The following is a 16,416-nucleotide window of genomic DNA, read 5'->3' as shown; positions in this document are numbered from 1 at the left end:
TCTAACTAGGTCACCCTCAGAGTTCTGTCCTGAGTCTTCTCCTCTTCCCCCTCTATACTACTTCACTGGGTGATCTCATCAGCTCCCATAGATTTAATTCCCATTTGTATTCTGATGATTCTCAATTCTACGTATCCTGCCTCAGTCTCTCTGTTGACCTCTAATCTCACATCTCCAGCTGCCTTTCAGACATCTCAAAGATATCCAGTAGACATCTGAAACTCAATATGTTTAACATAGAACTCATTATCTTTCCCCCTAAACCCTCATCACCCCCACACACATCTTTCCTATTACTATAGAGGGCAACACTATCCTCCTAGTCCCTCAGGCTTAGAACCTAGGAATCATCCTGGATTCCTCACTCTCTCACCCCCCACATCCAAGCTATTGCCAAGGTCTGCCAATTTCACCTCTACAATATCTCCTTTATCTGCCCCCTTTTCTCCTTAAAAATTGCTCCCACCCTCATGTTTACCCTCATCCACCCACCCAGGACTAGTGCAATAGCTGCTGGAGGGTATGCCTGCCTCAGTTCTCTCCTCATTCCAAACCATTCTCCATTGAGCCCCTAACATAATTTTCCTAAAGCACAGAAATGACCACATCACCTCACCCCGCATTCAATAAACTCAAATGGCTCCCTATTACCTCCAGTATCAGACACAAGATCCTCTGCTTGGTATTTGAAGCCCTTTGTAACTGAGCCCCCTTCTACCTTTCCAGTCTTCCATTTCATTCCCCAACCTATACTCTTCAACCTGGAGACGTCGGTGTTGTTCCAGGAGAAAGATGCTCCCTCTTTAGGTTGGGGGTATTCTCTCTGGCTGGCCCTCATGCCTGTAGTACTGTCCCTCCTCTTCTCCAACTACTGGCCTCCCTGGCTTCTATCTTCAACAGGAAGCCTTCCCTAACTCCTCTTTATTCCACTGCCTTCCTCCTGTTAATTTTCTCCTATTTATAGAGCTCTCCCTCCCTCCCTCCCTCTCTCTCTCTCTCTCTCTCTCTCTTTCTCTCTCTCTCTCCCTCCCCCCTCTCTCCCTCTCCCTTTCCCTCTCTCTCTCTCTCTCATATTCTTCTCCCCATTAGATTGTAAACTCCTTTTGCTTCTTTTTGCATCTTCAGACCTTGGCATAGTGCCTGGCATAAAATAGGAACTTTTGTTTTTGTTCAGCCATGTCAGACTCTTCCTGACCTTGTTTGGAGTCTTCTTGGCAAAGATACTGGAGTGCTTTACCATTTCCTTCTCCACCTCATTTTACAGATGAGAAAATGGAGACAAATTGGGAAGTGACTTGCCCAGGGTCACATAGCTAGTAAGTGTTTGAGGTCACATTTGAACTCGAGTCTTTCTGAACTCAAGTCCAAGCCCAATGTTCTATCAGGTGTGCCATTTAGTTGCCCTGGAGAATAGGAGCTTAATAAATGTTTATTGAATTGAATTGTTACAAAGGTCTTTATTTAGCAAAACATTTATACCTGTCCAAAAAAAGGATCTTCATCAGAGAATTAATTAGTGTTTGTTCTGCCCCTACTATATATCTTTTTAGATAGAATAAAGAGAGAAGTAGATTAGCTCCTGAAAACTATTCAAAATCCTGTGATTTCCTTTTGTAACCATAAAGTGATCGGGGGAAGGAAGGTACTGAAGAGAACCTTCAGTACATTTATATACTGCAAATACAGCACAAAATGGAGCCTGTTATGTTCTCCCAAAAAATCTACTTTTGGCAATACACTTGGAGTCCATATAAAACCTTTTCCATAGGACCTGGGAGAACTTAACACTCCATTGGCAGAATTCAAGAGCCCAAAGTCATCTCAAATAGACATCAGTGAGGAGCTTGTGCAACTTAAACTTGCTTAAATACATTTCACCAAAAGTCAAGATACACCATGATGTCTTCACAAATAAAGCAGGAATAACAACAGGTAGGACTTTTCCTGTAGGGAACTGGTCAAATACATTGATAAATGTAGCAGTGATGGTTTGGTGGGGCAAGTTTACCCACTATTATTTAGCCCTATCTTACTCCAGAATCAAGGCTTAAATGTATCTCCCAGTATAAACAGTCTATCTCTTTGCCAAGATGTTGTAACAAATAAATCAACAATAATACTTACAATTATACTTTCTTATTATTTAGCTCTGAGCCCCTAGGCAGAGAAAGCACTCTAACTAAACACCTGAAATCTGTCTTTTTCTTGACCTCATTAAAGGGGCCATGCCCTGGCTACCTCTTAAACAGGCCTATTCAATGAATGGGTGTTGCCTCACCCTAAATGAGGGCCGGCAAAGACCATGGCCTAAAAGGCCCAAGGCCTCCCACTGCATCCTGGGTCACCTCCAGTCATCCTGAGGAATATCAGGTCACCGGATTGAGATAGCTCTGGAGGAGTAGTGAGGCTGGTGACCTGCATAGCCCTCCCTCACTCAAAACAAAGTCAAGTGCAAGTCATGTCGTCATTTCTCTGATAGCACGGTCTTCTTTGGCTATGAAGGACGAACACAAGTTTTACATCTATCCCTCCTTTCCTGGAATGTATCCTTCAATTTATTCCTAGTAAGTGCGTGTAGAATAGCAGTGACTGTGACTAACACTGTTTATTACAACTGCTGACTTAAAAGACAACTGAAATGTTTAAAACAAAACCAAACAAAAACTGTAAACAAACTTTTAAGAAAGGGTTCCCCTGTGCCCAGAAAAAAGTTTCATGCTCTTATTTGGAAGTCCAATGAGAATAAAAAGAAAATACAGAATGACCACCCTGGGCTCTGAAGTCTGGGGTCTCAGTGATACTCACCTGATTAGTGAGCTGGCCCACTAAGCCTAGACATCTCAGAATTCTGGCATTCAGTCCTCATGGCTGCTTCCTTTGCCTACTCTCCCTCTGCCTACTAGCCCTCTGAAACTTCTGTTCCCACTCTATTTCCAAGGGCCTTTTATTTGAATCTCTTTCCTGTTCAGTCTTTTTCAGTTGTGTCCAACTCTTCGTGATTCCATTTGGGATTTTCTTGGCAAAGATGTTGGAGTGGTTTGCCATTTCCTTCTCTACCTTATTTTACAGATGAGGAAACTGAAACAAACAGTGTTTGCCCAGGGTCACACAGCTGGTACATATCTGAAGCCAGATTTGAACTCAGGTATTCCTGACTCTGAGCTGACACTAGCTGCCCATTTTGATTCTCTTAAAGGCTAGTAAGTTGACTTTCTTTTAAGGGGGTGAGAGTGGTGGTGGCCAGTCTCCCAGACAATGGTCAGCTGTCCTTCCAATGTAACTTTTTCTCAGGACCTACACCTATCTTAGTACTTCATTAACACGTTAATACCTTTTTTATCATCTGCCCATTACTTCCTGTGATTACAAGAGTAGAGGGGAGAAAATCAAATTCTCCTTTTACTCTTCCCCTAAAGGAACTTTGTCTGTTCCCAGCAAATCAACTGAAGTGTAGATTCCAAATTCAAGATATCTCTATGGTCATGGGCTTGTATTAAAATGTCTTGTGAAAGTTCACAAAGCAGTCTAAAAAATTAAGAATTTGTCCTGAGTATCTTAGCTATCATAGCTGATGGGCCTGGAGATAATTATACTCGACCCCAAATATGTGGTTATATAATTTAACAAACTGACATAATTAACTGTCCAGGTACTTGCTTGTTTTGGCTTCCATTCTACCTCCTATGCATAAGTCCCCTTCAGGTTCAAGGTCCCTCTCAAAGTTAGAGTGCCTAGCCTTCTCTCTTCTTATGTAAGTACAGTCAATGGAGAGATCCAGGCAAAATGCTCTAGGGAAAATTGAGGAGAGAAGACAAAGTTGTCAGCTGGGGCAGAAGAGGAAGTCTTTATGGCAGTGACCACTAAGGTAGGCCTTGAAGGAAGGGAAAGATCAATATATATTAATGAATGTTTAATGTATTATTGTTTAATATTTCAATATTATTTCCTAATTATTGTTTGGTCTTCACTGTTTAATAAATGTACATCTGCTGTGGGCAATACCCTGAGTACAGGGCTGGGGATGAAGTGATGGAAGACTATACGGTTCCCTATAGTCTAAGTCATTCAACAAACACCTGTTTTTCCAAAGTTTATATAGATAATTTTTTTTTAAATCACTGACATTTCCCAATATATCTTCTCGCCGTCCCTTTGTGGAGAGCCATCCCTAATAACAAAGGTTAAAAAGAGAGGGAAAGGACAACCAACCACACGTCAAGGAAATTGAACATTTTACGTAATGCCCTACACCCATAGAAGCCACCTCTGCTTAAAAAAAAAAAAAAAGGAAGGTTAATTGTCTTATCTCTTCCTTGGGGCCAAGCTTGGTCATTATAATGTCAGGTCTTTCCCCGTCAGTTTCAGCAAACATTTATTAAACATGTTATGTGCCAGGCACTGCACCTGCCTTCAAGGAGCATATATTCCATTCATTCAGTTTAATTAAATGACCACTTATAGCATCATAGACTTTAGAGCTGGAAGAGACCATGTAGTCCAGACTGATCATTTTATAGATGAGCGAACTGAAGCATAGAGGGTATGGTGGCTTGCCTAATATTACAAAGGTAGTAAGGGCCTGAGGCAGGATTTGAATTTATTAAGGTCTTCCTGACTCCAGGTGCAGGGCTCTATCCACCAGGTAACACTCTGTTGTTGTTCAGTCCTGGTAGACTCTTCTTGACCTTTGGGGTTTTATTGGCAAAGATACTGGAATGGTTTGCCATTTCCTTTTCTAGCTCATTTTTACAGATGAGGAAATTGAGGCAGACAGGGAGAAGTGACTTGCCCAGGGTCACATAGCTATTAAATAGCTGAAGCTGGATTTGTCTTCCTGATTCTAGGGCCAGCACTCTATGCTTGATGAAGCCACCTATCTCTCACTGTATAACACTAACTCTTATTTATTACCCATGTGCCTTGGGCAAGTCACAATATCAATGGGCTCCTCATCAGTAAAGGGGAATGGTGGCTACAGGACAGGTGAGCTGATTTTCACCTCCAGATTTAGGATTCTCTCTGTGTCACCAGTCAGCTTTAAAATTATATAATTCAGAGGAGCTGCCAATCTGTAGTTACCCACTGGTATGAAATTAACTGCCCCTCTCTAAGTACCCAGACCACTGTTGGGCATTGGGTCTACAAAAACCCTGAGGAAAGCAGTGTGACCTGTAGACAGGAAGCTGTAACATTCAAATACCACTTCAGATACTTGCTCACACGTTGTGCCTCAGTTTTCTCATCTGCAAAATGGGGAATATAACAGTACCTCCTTCTCAAGGTGAAGGTCAAATGGGTTAGCATCCCTAAAGCCCTCTGCAAACCTCAATGCGCTGTCTTTACTAGGAAAGAGTGTAAGCCGGAAAAGTAACTACAAAAGACATAGGTAGATGCAAAATAATTTTCATGGTAGTGGGAGAGAAAATCCTAGCAGTAACAGGAAGAGAAGGAAGAGTGTGGCAAAGGGTTGCAGAGCCCAGAGTTCTGAGAACAGACTCTGACCAGCTGTGTGACCTCAACCATTGGCCCCAATAATCATAAATCCATCTTTGTCTACACCATCTCAGGTACTTGGTTAGTAGAAAGATTAAAAATGGAGGGTTGGGGGAAAAGGGTTCCTGCCCTTAAGGAAATCACAACCAACAGGGCATTTCTACCGTATTCCAGAGATCGCTAACCATTCTATTTTAGGCTGCCCAGGGAAGGCTTCTCTCTCTGGTGCCTGCATCAGAGTTGATCCTCCGAGGAGGGAGCGCCTCGCAGGTTTGGGGAAGAGTTCGTGCAAAGGCATGGGAGCTCGGGAGGAATGCCCAGTTGCCTTCTCCAAGGCTCGGGTTCCTCATCTGTAAAACGAGATGGCTGGCCCGGATGACCTCGAGGGTCCCTCGCATTTCCAGCATTCTAGGGCGCTAGAGCCTAGCGCTTGGGTGGTCTGTGAAGGAGGGGGCTCTCGGGGCTTCCTCCTGGGGAGCAGGAAGTAGAAGAGGCTGATCTGCAAAGTGCTCGGGGGAGGCAAGGGAAGGATGGGGGGATCTGTGAAATTTTCTAGGGGCAGGAGGCATTTCCCCCTATTGATCCCCACCCCCTCCGCCCCCCATGGAGGCCGCCAGTAGCTTCAGCCCTTCCCCCTTCGGGATTCCTCTCCTTTACCCAAGCCTGCCTCAGCAGCCCCGGCCCGGCCTCTGAGCAAACCCGACCTGACCCCGGGGCGGGCCCTGGGCGGGGCATCGGCTCCTGCCAAGGTGTGTTTGTCCCGGGCTGAGCAAACATTTGCGGAGGGAGGGGGGCGGGGGGCGGGGCAGGAATGCGCCCCGGGCTTCGGCGGCTGCGGGCGTGGGAAAGCGCTGCTCCTTCCAACCTCGCCCCCTTCCCCCTGGGCCCCGGCCCAGGGAGAGTCAATAAAGGCCGCGCCTGGGACCGGAGCCTTGATAACCGGGCTGGGGGCCCGAGCGGCCAGCCGCCAGCGGGGGAGGTGACCGCCTCCTGCTGGGACAAGTCTCCCCACTCCCTCCCCCTCCAGGAGGGATCGGGAAAGGGAGGGGGGCGACTGCCTTTGACCTTCAGACTCTGGCCCTGGCCCAGTAGTCCAGGCTGTAAATAGTCGATTTCACCACGCTCCGCCGTTCCGGGAGGCCCCCAGCCCAGGCAGGAGCTGAGGACCCAGAAGCCCCTCCTCAAATTCCGAGGTTTTCTCACCTCTAAACGCTGTACCACCCCTCTTGAAGTTTGGGAAAGGTCGCCCTAAGGGCGCTGGCCGCCCCTCCTGAATTCTTGGTTCCTCGCCAAGCAATCCGGGTGAAGTCTCCTTGGACTTCACACCTAAACCCAAACCTCTCTACTTTGGGGGGATGATTGACTGTTGATTTGGATTCCAGGTGACCCAAACCTCCTTCAGCCTTCAGGGTGCACCCTTCCCAGTGAGGTGCTTGGGGGCTGGCTTTCCTGCTCCTACCCTTCCTTCTTCATTGGGAGGAGGCAGTTGAAGTTGGAGGCCTGGCCAGATGCCTTGGGTCTTGTAGGAACCCACTTCCTAGCTGAGCTAGCAAGAAACCGAAGGTGAAAAGAGATTCACTCTTGGACCCCAGGAATCCCAAGGAGATCTTAGTAGACTGTCGTGCCTTCTGCCCAAAGGGCTACTGAGAAGATTGCATCTGGGGGCTGGAACCCGAATTTTTCCCCCATTCTCACCCGGGGCTCCTTTGGTAGAATAAGGCTGCCCACCTCCTGTTGGCTGAAGGTCCCCTAGGCTTCTGGCCAGCCCCTGCCTTTTGGAGCCTCAGAGAGGGAAAGTCTTCTGGCATCATCTCACCTAAAACTCCTTTGAGCACTACAGATAAACTAAGGCTCCGTGCCTGGGCTTTCCCACAGCCATTGTTTGCAATGAACTTTTAAGTATTCAGGTGCTCGTGGAGGGCAAGGGGACACAGGGCCTTCCAGTCCCGGGAGTTTCCCAATGTCCCACCCCAGGGCTGGGCCCCTGGGATTACGTGGTAGAAAAAAGTTTAGCGCTTTTTCCTCAGGTGAGAAGGTAGTCTGGCAGTTTCCAGGATCCCCTCTGGGCCCAGGGAGGGGGGATGGGGTTAGGTTACTCAATAAAGAATGGCTGGAGTCAGAGGTCACAGATCACCTGTACAGAGGAGGAAGGTTGGAGAAGAGGAGGGTTTGGGGCCAGGCCCCACTTCTGGGAACCTCTGCTCACCACCTGCTCAGGTCCAAGGTAGCTGGGTGGTCAGTGGCATGAGGGTAGGGTGGGGAGACTTGAAGGTGAAGGGGGCAGGGTGAAGGAAGCCTTAAACTGTCCCAGATGCTCCAGATGTGGGTTCTGACTCTATTGGAGGGCAGGGGGGATGGGAAGGGAGGGAGGAACTATGGCTGACAGCCAGAGCTCAGAAGAGACTGAAATCATCCTCCCCTTCTCCTCCATAACAAGTCTGGCCCCCAGCCCAATGTCCCTTCCCAGGATACCCTGTCCTTTCTCCCGGAGGCTGCTGTTTCTGCTCCAGGAAACCTTTTGTAGGCAAGACCATGAGGGTGGGAAGGAAATCCAGGCAATGTGCCCAGGGTGGGGCTCGTTTCCCATCTGAGGAATGGGGCTAGGGTAACCCCTGGGATTGGAGTTGGCACATCTGGATCAGTTGGGAGAAGGGTTGGGGGAGGCTGCATCTGGGTGGGGAGTAGCTATGGGGTGGGGGTCACAGGCTGGGTCAGAAATTCTCCCTCTTCCCCCATATCCCGAGTTTGGAATGAGAAAGGGGGGGGTCCTACCCCTTGGACTGGGTGGGGCTGAAGATGAAAGCTTGGGGTGTCTATGGCCCAGGGCCCCTTGGCCTTTATGTCCTGCCCCTGCCTCACCTCTGCCCCAGGCCCTGAGACCCAGACATTTTATGGCTGAGACCCTGACCCAGGACCCTCTCCCCTTTTCTCTCTTTCTGTCTGGAAATATGTTTCCAGATCTGCCTCCACCTTTACCCTCCACCCAGGCTAAGACCCTATAGCCTACCACCTTCTCTCCCTGCTCCACTCAGGACCCTAGTGTCCCAGGCACAGAAACCTGGGGCTCCTAGATGGAGGCTACTGAATCCCCTCAGGAATGCCCCCTGCCATTCTAGCAAAAGGGTCTTCTTCACTGGCCCATCTTGCCAGGAAATGCTGTTTTCTAGAGCTTTCCGCAAAAGATGCTAGCCCCAGGTAGGGAGGAGAAGTCCCAGAATGTGATTTCCAGTCTCGTTTCTGGGAGGCAGAATGCAGCAGTGGACATGGCTCAGTTCTGGAGGAAAAGATCTTGGTGCAAGTCAAGAAACATTAAAGGACCCACTATGTATCAGGCACTGCGCTAAAATTGTCTGTCCTTCCTTTTCCAGAAGGACCGATGACATCATGCAGGCGATGTCTTGATTTATGACTAAATTGGATTGAAGTGAGGCTGAAATGTACAAAGAGCCTCACTCTCTCTCCCTGAGTCATCCAAGTCCAGAGGCAAGACAGAAGTCAGGATGACTGGTGATGGCCCTGGATGCAGTGCATGACCTTGGCATCTTTGATGTCTGGCCTGCTTCAGTGGTGGAACAAACTGTTCCCATCTCATTCCACCAGGGGAAGCTTTCACATGCTTGGGGTAGAGACAGCCCCCCCACTAAGGGTTTGGGAAACAAGGAAAGGCAAAACCAGCCCCTGCATTCCAAGAGCTCAGGTACAAACTTCAACTCAACCATTTTCTTGCTGAGTAACCCTGGACAAGTCACTTAATCCCCTTAGTATCCTCATCTGTAGAATGGAGTTGAAGTAGAGGGCCTCCAAGGTTTATTTTAGTGTTCCATCTATGTCCTGAATTCTCTATTTCCCTGCAATGAAAGGCCCTTGGCCCTCGGCCCTGCACTGCTGGTCTTATCTCATAATACTCCCCTCCCTTACTGTGTGCTGGTCCATGGCCACACCCTGCCCTAGTCCCAGACCCCTTCCCCTCCAGAATTCCACCCCACCATCTGCCTTCAAATAAGTACTGCCTCTACTGCAGGAGGGAATCTGTCAATCAACTCCCCTACAGTTCCATTCTTAAACCTGAGGTTTCCCAAATCAAAACAGCCTCCTCTGGCCGCCAGTAACCCAGTTAGAATGTTACCTGGTCAGGGGCTGTCTCTGTTTTGCATCTGTGCCCCCAGCACTAAGTAATATTCTTCATTCATACATCTGTAAAATGAGGGAGATGGACCAGATGATCCCTCCCAACTCTTAATCAATGATCCCATTATCTTGGGCTCAGTTTCCTCATCTGCAAAACAAAGCAGCTGGATTCATATATTACCCATTGGAATTTCACAATAACCTGTGTCTAGTCAGGAAGACACAAGTACCAATTCGGTTGCAAACACTAGCTATGTGACCCTGGACAAGTCACTTCACCCTGTTTGCCTCAGTTTCCTCATTTGTAAAATGAGCTGGAGAAGAAAATGGCAAACCACTCCAGTGTCTCTGCCAAGGTAACCCCAAATGGGGTCAAAGAGAGTCGGACCTGACTGAACAATATTCATACATTGTTTGGTCATGTCCACGTATAAATGTTAGTCATTATATTATTATCTGTGAAATAGATTTAATGATAGGACCTGCATCCCAGGGTTGTGAGGACCAAAGTACTTTGCAAATCTTAAAGCATTATGTAAGTGCTATTGATTATTAACATTTTCATCATCCTCATCTTCATCATCCCAATTTTAAGAATGAAGAAGGCAGGCATTTAAATAGGACCTACTGTGTGACAGGCACTAAGTACTTTTTTTCCTCATATTATCTCGTTTTGATCCTCACAGCAACCCTGTGATGTAGGTACTATTGTTCCCATTTTACAGTTGAGGAAACTGAGGCAACCACTCAGAGAAGGATCCTGATTAGACCATGGTTATCCGGCTAGTCAAGAGGTGAGATTCACATGCAGCTCTATCTCCCAAGGTGCCCTGGAGCTATCCACCAGATTCAGCCAGGCCCCTTCTATCTTTGAACCCTGTGGCAAGAAATGAGATGCCCTTGTTTCTCCTTGGGGCAAGCAGTCCAGTGGCTATGGAGTCAGAGAACCCATATTCAGTTAAGTCAGTCAATATTTGTTAAGCTCCTACTGTGTGCCAGCATTGTGCTAAGACTTGGAGATACACAGGAAGGCAAAAACCCTATGGGTTTGAAATCCCACCTAGGCCTACCGCTGCTCAGGCTTGTTGCCCAGAAAGCATCTGTAAAATGAGAAGGATATGGGCTGGTTGAGGTGGGGTAGGGGCGGGTGTGAGTTTCCTTCCAGTTACAATTCTATGCCTACCTGAGAGGCTCCTGATCTCATCATTCAAGGCCATGACACCCTGGAGATTTCATAAAACTCACCTTCCTTACAGCTTCTGGGTTTATACTCATTATTCCAGATGTCTGGAAAGCTGCTCACCTCTCCCTTTGACTTTCTAACCATCTCCAGCCTCTGGCCTTGGCCTCCTTCTTTCAATACACTTGGGCCTGGGGGGAAAGGAATTGGCAAAGAGATTCCCACTAGGGTCCAGGCTTTCAACCCACCGGGCCCCCAAGGAGGGGGCCCAAGGCAGAAGACCTTAGAAGGAGAGATAATAGTGATTTTCCTTTCTCCTGAGGGTTGAGTCTGATGTGCCAGGACTTCTGGGCTAAAGTCCCTTTGAATGCCAGAGGCCTCCTCCAAATTCTCAGGTCCTCAATAATATTCTCTAAAGACCCTGCCCCTGCAGACCTCTGAGCTCCTCCTTACCCCACAGTCCTCTAAAGCAAGGGGTTTGAACTTTTGAAGAGTCTCCCAAAGGAATCAGCCAAGCCTCTCAAATTCTCTAGCTCTTGCCCAGTTCTCAGACTAATAGGCTTAATAACACCATTTTAGGGCTTGAATGGACCTTGAAGGCACCACAAATTTACGTAATTTTACAGATAAAGAAAGTGAGACCGGGAAAAATAAATTAGTGGACTCAGCATCACATAGGTGATTAGAACCCAGAGTCTGTGACCTTCAAGTCCATACTCCTTCTAACATATTGCTTCTCCACCTAATACACTCTCCTGTCAGATCCCCTCTCTGACACCCCCAAGGTCCTTTACATCCTTTCTTCTCATTAGGTATCTTCTGTGCCCTGCATGTCTCCCCAGGAATCTCAAATCTGTGGTTCTCTCTGCCTCTCGACATTGATCCTGAATCCCACTTAGAGCCCTGGCCCCAACCTCCCAGGCTCCCCACGTCTTTGGAACAGCCTGTATTGCTCCCTCCCTCCTTCCTTCCCCAGGCTTCTCAGACTGTCCCTGTCCTGTCTTCCCCAGTCCTGCTCTGGGTGGGGCTGCCCACGAGAGAAGGCCTGATTCATGAGCCCTGGCACACATGGAGCGTGTGTGGGCAGCCCAATCATGCCACAGCCCCATGAGCTCGGAGGAAGCAGGAGAGGAGGGGGTTGCAGTTGTCTTGCGGTCAGTGGGAGGTTGGGGGGGAGCAGGATGTGTGTGATGGGGCAGTGGAGACTCTGGGTGAATGGGCAAAAGGCCAAGGACTCAAAGGTGAAGCTTGCCCTGGGCTCCCTGCCAGGGCTGCAGCTAGGGGAAGGCTGTTCGACCTGCTGGATCTAGCTGCTGGTTCCGGCAGTGGGGAGTGGGGACAGAGAAGTCTGAAGAAGTCCTATCTGGGGATGCAGAGAGCTTGAGGCTGCTTCCTAGAAGTCCTGGCTTCTGGTCAGGCCCATCACCTAGGCCTCCTCAGGTGGGGTCTGAGCAGCAAGGACCCTCTTGATTAAGCCTGAGACCCTGACTGACCCTTGTTCCCACCCTGGGTTGCTGGCTAACCCTCCCCACCCAGGCCCAGCCCCTGGCCAGCTGGAAAGTAGGCAGTTACCCCCAGGATGCCAGGCTGCTCTGCTCTCCCTGTCCACTGGGGGCCCAGCAAGGGCCCAGTGGCCTTCTGGCAGCATGCCCCGGGTTCAGCAGGCTTAGGAGTTCTGGACTGGGGATAGGGGAAGGAGCTACAGGAAATCTTCAGAAATGCCTTCACTATTCTCTTTGGCCTGAATCCCTGCCTAGGTATGGCTAGGGAAGAGGAAGAGAAAAGCAGCACCAGGCCTTCCTCATTGCACCCCCATGGGTGCTATAGATAGCGACTCTCCCCTCCCCTCCCCTCTAAGCCCTGGGAAGGCTTTGCTGTGAGGAAAGGGCTACCAGATCCTTCCCTCCTCCACTGTGGTAGCTCCTCGAAGCCCCCAAGCCTAGCCCCCACCAAACCACATTTTACCCTTTACATGGATCCTTAAGGCTTCCTTCTAAAATCACAGGAAGAGCCAGGAAGGAGGTTAAGGACCAAAACCAGACCAAGGATTCTCCTTTTTTCTATCACAGACCCCTTAGATAGTCTGTGAAAGTCTATGGACTCTTCAGGATAACATTTGACAAAGGCAGACAATTATATTGCAATAAAGATGCATTTTTTTCCCCACCATCTAAGATCAGAACTCTTGACCTAATCCAATCCTCCAGTTTTATTGAACTTAAGTTCAATATGTGGGATGACTTGCCCAAGATCTCAATGGGCAAGAAGCAAGGCCTAGATTGTGAACCCAAGTCTGCTTTCCATAACACCATGCTCTATACCACAAGTGCTGGAAAGGCTGACTTAGAGGATGGTGACATGGCTAGAAGGGCCCTTGGAGATCATCTGGTCCACCCCTACCCCCCATTTTGTATACAGTGGAAAGTGAGTCTGACCTGAGGGGAAATGATTTGCCTAAGGTCACCAGTCAGAGGCTGTCAAAAGTGACCCTGAGTCATTGAACTCAAAATGCAGGTCTCCTCCCATTATACCTGTCCCCCAGCCTTGGGGATAGAGAACTTTGCTTTCTCTCGGGAGGATCTAGGAGACAGGGCATCTGCAGAGAAGCATGAACAGTCTTAGCCCTGAGGATCCATGGAGAAATAGGTCTTTGGCCATCTCCTCAGGGAGGCCAGACTTCACATGTCTATGCCAGCCACACCCTCCACCAGTTGGGGAAGGCTCGCTCTGGTGGGGGAAGGGTGCTATGGCTGGAATGGGGGCTGGCTGTTCCTTCTGCTTTGGGACAACCGTTCAGTGCAGGGTATGGTACATGGGATTCTAAGAGGGCATCAAGGGGATGGGGGAGGAGAGAGGATCCTCAGTCAAAGGTGCTGCTGACTTAGAGAGCTAAGAGACAGATCAGCCACTTCATCAGTCCTGAGGCAGGGTGGGCGGCCTGGGAGAAGGGAGCCCGAGGGAACTGGGGCCAGGAGAGATAACGTGAGTAGCCCAGAGTCACTCCAGTGCTCCAGGGCTGAGGTGGAATTGGAACTCAGATCTGGTTCTCTCGATGCTGCACGTGACTGGATCAGGCGATCTGGGTTTAAGACTCGCTGTGGAACTAGACAAATCCTTTCCCTTCACGGACTGTTTGGTTCCTCCCTAGTAAAATGAGAGGACTCGTGATCTCCAAGGGCCTCCCTGGCCCTGCCATTTATCCCGGGGAGTGGGAAAGGCAACTCCCTGCAAAGGGAAGGAAAGATCCTTGTCCTAGCAAGTAATAAATAACTCCCCTCCCCTGGCGGTAGCCCACCCCACCTCCCCCATGGGATTTTCTTGGGAAGGAAATCAGGCCGACAGATCCTCTTCCTACCCACATCTGGGAGTGCATCTGTCAGGCTTTGGGAGGCTCCATCCTGACCACCCAGCCAGTCCCGGGAGAGGCCAGAACAGCTCCGAGAAAGCCCCTCCCTCAGTCCCTATGGCACCTGAGTGAGGTGGGGAGGCGAGAGAATGGGGCGGGGTGGGGGCGCTGGAGTGTGCAGCTGTCCCCGAGCCCCGGTTCCCTTTACCAGGGGGTTCAGCCTCGGCACTCAAAGCCCCCCTCTTCCAACCAGTAACTGCCAGCCTTCCTTCCAGGGCTTAGACTGTAGCAGGAGGGGAAAGTGAGGCTCGGCACCCCTCTCCTCCGCCCCCCGCCAGGGTTGGGCCTCCGGCTCTGTCCCCTGGGCTAAGCCAGGCGTGGCCCCGGCTCCCCTGGCGAGCCTGGCCCCGGCCCGGGGTCAGTGCGTGCGGCCTGGGCGGGCGGCTCGGGGCTCGGGTTTCCTCTCCCCGGGGCCGCCCGCAGAGCGCAAGGTCGGTGAGTCAGCGCGGGAGGGGCCGCCGCCGCCTCCGGCCTCCGGCCTCTGCTGGGCCCCCCTCCCGGCCGGAAATCTCTCTCCCACGGAGGGGGGGCCGGGGGAGAGGCGGGGGCGGCTGCTCTTTGCTCCTCCGGGCTGTCTCATCTCCCCCTCCCCCTGCAGCCCGAGCCCACGTACCGAGGGAGGAGGGAGCGGCCCTGCAGCTGGAGGGACTGAGGTCAGACAGCATTTGTTGATTTCATCGGCAGGGAAGCTGTCCAGACCGGAGACCGGGCTCCCAGGGAGGAGGAGGGGGGAGCGCCTGAGGGCCTCGCTGCGGACCTAGGGAAGCCCCGAGCCTGCCCGCGTGCCTTGGGCTGGGGATCGTCAGCTACGTGACCTCTTGACTCCCCCCATCCTGTCTAAGTCGAGGGCTGGGGGACAGGGCCAAGGCCGGGAAGACCTTTAGCCCTTCTCCACTTCACGTTTCTCTGCTGTTTTCAAAGCCCCTAGCTTTCCCAGGAGTCAGGAAGTTCTGTCCAGTGTCTAGCCTCAATCCCTCTTTCTCTATAAGCTCTTCTGGCCTGGGAACGAATGGGAAGGAGGCTTAGGTAGGGTGAAGATGTTGGACAGTGACAGCTGGAAGGGGGGGGAGGAGGCATTTGGGGACCTGGGTTTCAGTCACAACTGGCTTCCCTTCCCATTTTCCCCTGGACATTCCTGGTAGGGGACAAACAGGGGAAAGGAGATTATGAGGGAGGGGAAGAGGCAAGGGAAGGAGACCTGGGAGAATGGGAAAGGGAGGAGGGGTGCCAGAGTTGGCTTTGGAAAGGCCCACCAAGGAGGAGGAGCAGGGAGGGTCAAGAAGTCAGTTCTCTTGCACGCATACATTCCCCTCCAACCCCCCTAGGTAACAGGTGGTCAGGATGGGGCCTCTACTTTTTAGGGCCCCTGGGGGCACATGGTTCCTCCACAGAACAGGAAATCCCCCAATCCTGCTCCAAATGAGGGAGGGGCTTTTTTTCCTCTCAAATCTAGCCCCTGGGTAGGGATGGGGGTTGGAGAGGGGTGAGTGCTGAGCTAAATCTTGAACTTAAACTCTTTATTTTCAGGATTCTTCCCGCAAACCCCAAGCCACAAACCCCAGGTCCTATTTACAAAGGGCTCAGGATGGCTCACATGACTGGGTGACCACAGGATCCCCTGGGAGGGGCCGCAGCAAGTGGCCACAGAGACACCCCATCCTGGTCCTGAGGACCTCCCTCTCCCCAGCATACAGCCCACTTCTCCTCCAGGACCTTGCCCACCTCCCTGTTTGTCTCAGAGGTGGTTTCACTGCCTGCCCCTCTCATTGTCCCCTCTTCGTCCCATCCCTCTCAGGCCTCCCCCCCAGCTATCCCTTTCACCATCTTCCTTCGCCCTCCCCCCATATTTCCACCTTCATTAATAAATGCTTTATCTATCTTTGTCCCCTTCTCTCCCTAGCATATTTTCCTCTCTAAACCATCCGCTCACTGCTTCGTCTCATTTCCTCCTCCTTATTCTAAGGAGATCTGGGGCCCCTTTAGGGACAGGTCACTATCTCCCCCTCGTGGACAGATGAAGTCGCTGCACCATTTCCTCTTTTACAGTGCTTCCTAACTTCTGACTGGAGGGAGGATGACCTTCTGGGAAGCCTGGGAGTGTAGACTCTCTGAGGGTCTTCCTCACACTCCCCAGAAGTCTCTCCTGAAATGAGCCATTCCCAGGTTCTTCTCAATTTTACTGCTTTCCTTCTGAGATCATTCTTCTCCA

The 16,416-nt window shown here is 50.4% G+C and overlaps 2 long non-coding RNA genes across 2 annotated transcripts; one reads left to right on the top strand and one right to left on the bottom strand.

Annotated features, from left to right (window-relative positions):
* Positions 1-12,992: 12,992 nt before the first annotated feature.
* Positions 12,993-15,219, bottom strand: LOC140503976 (uncharacterized). The gene is made up of 2 exons (XR_011966926.1): positions 14,821-15,219; positions 12,993-14,026 (listed from the first exon to the last, which is right to left on the bottom strand). It is a non-coding gene; the product is annotated as an uncharacterized lncRNA (long non-coding RNA).
* On the top strand, positions 14,024-16,090 carry LOC140503975 (uncharacterized). The gene is made up of 2 exons (XR_011966925.1): positions 14,024-14,860; positions 15,735-16,090. It is a non-coding gene; the product is annotated as an uncharacterized lncRNA (long non-coding RNA).
* Positions 16,091-16,416: the final 326 nt, after the last annotated feature.

The sequence above is a fragment of the Notamacropus eugenii genome, chromosome 5 (assembly GCF_028372415.1).
Source record: "Notamacropus eugenii isolate mMacEug1 chromosome 5, mMacEug1.pri_v2, whole genome shotgun sequence".
Taxonomy (NCBI): Eukaryota; Metazoa; Chordata; class Mammalia; order Diprotodontia; family Macropodidae; genus Notamacropus; species Notamacropus eugenii.
Note: the sequence above shows the minus strand (reverse complement) of the source record. Positions and strands in the feature narration are given on the sequence as shown.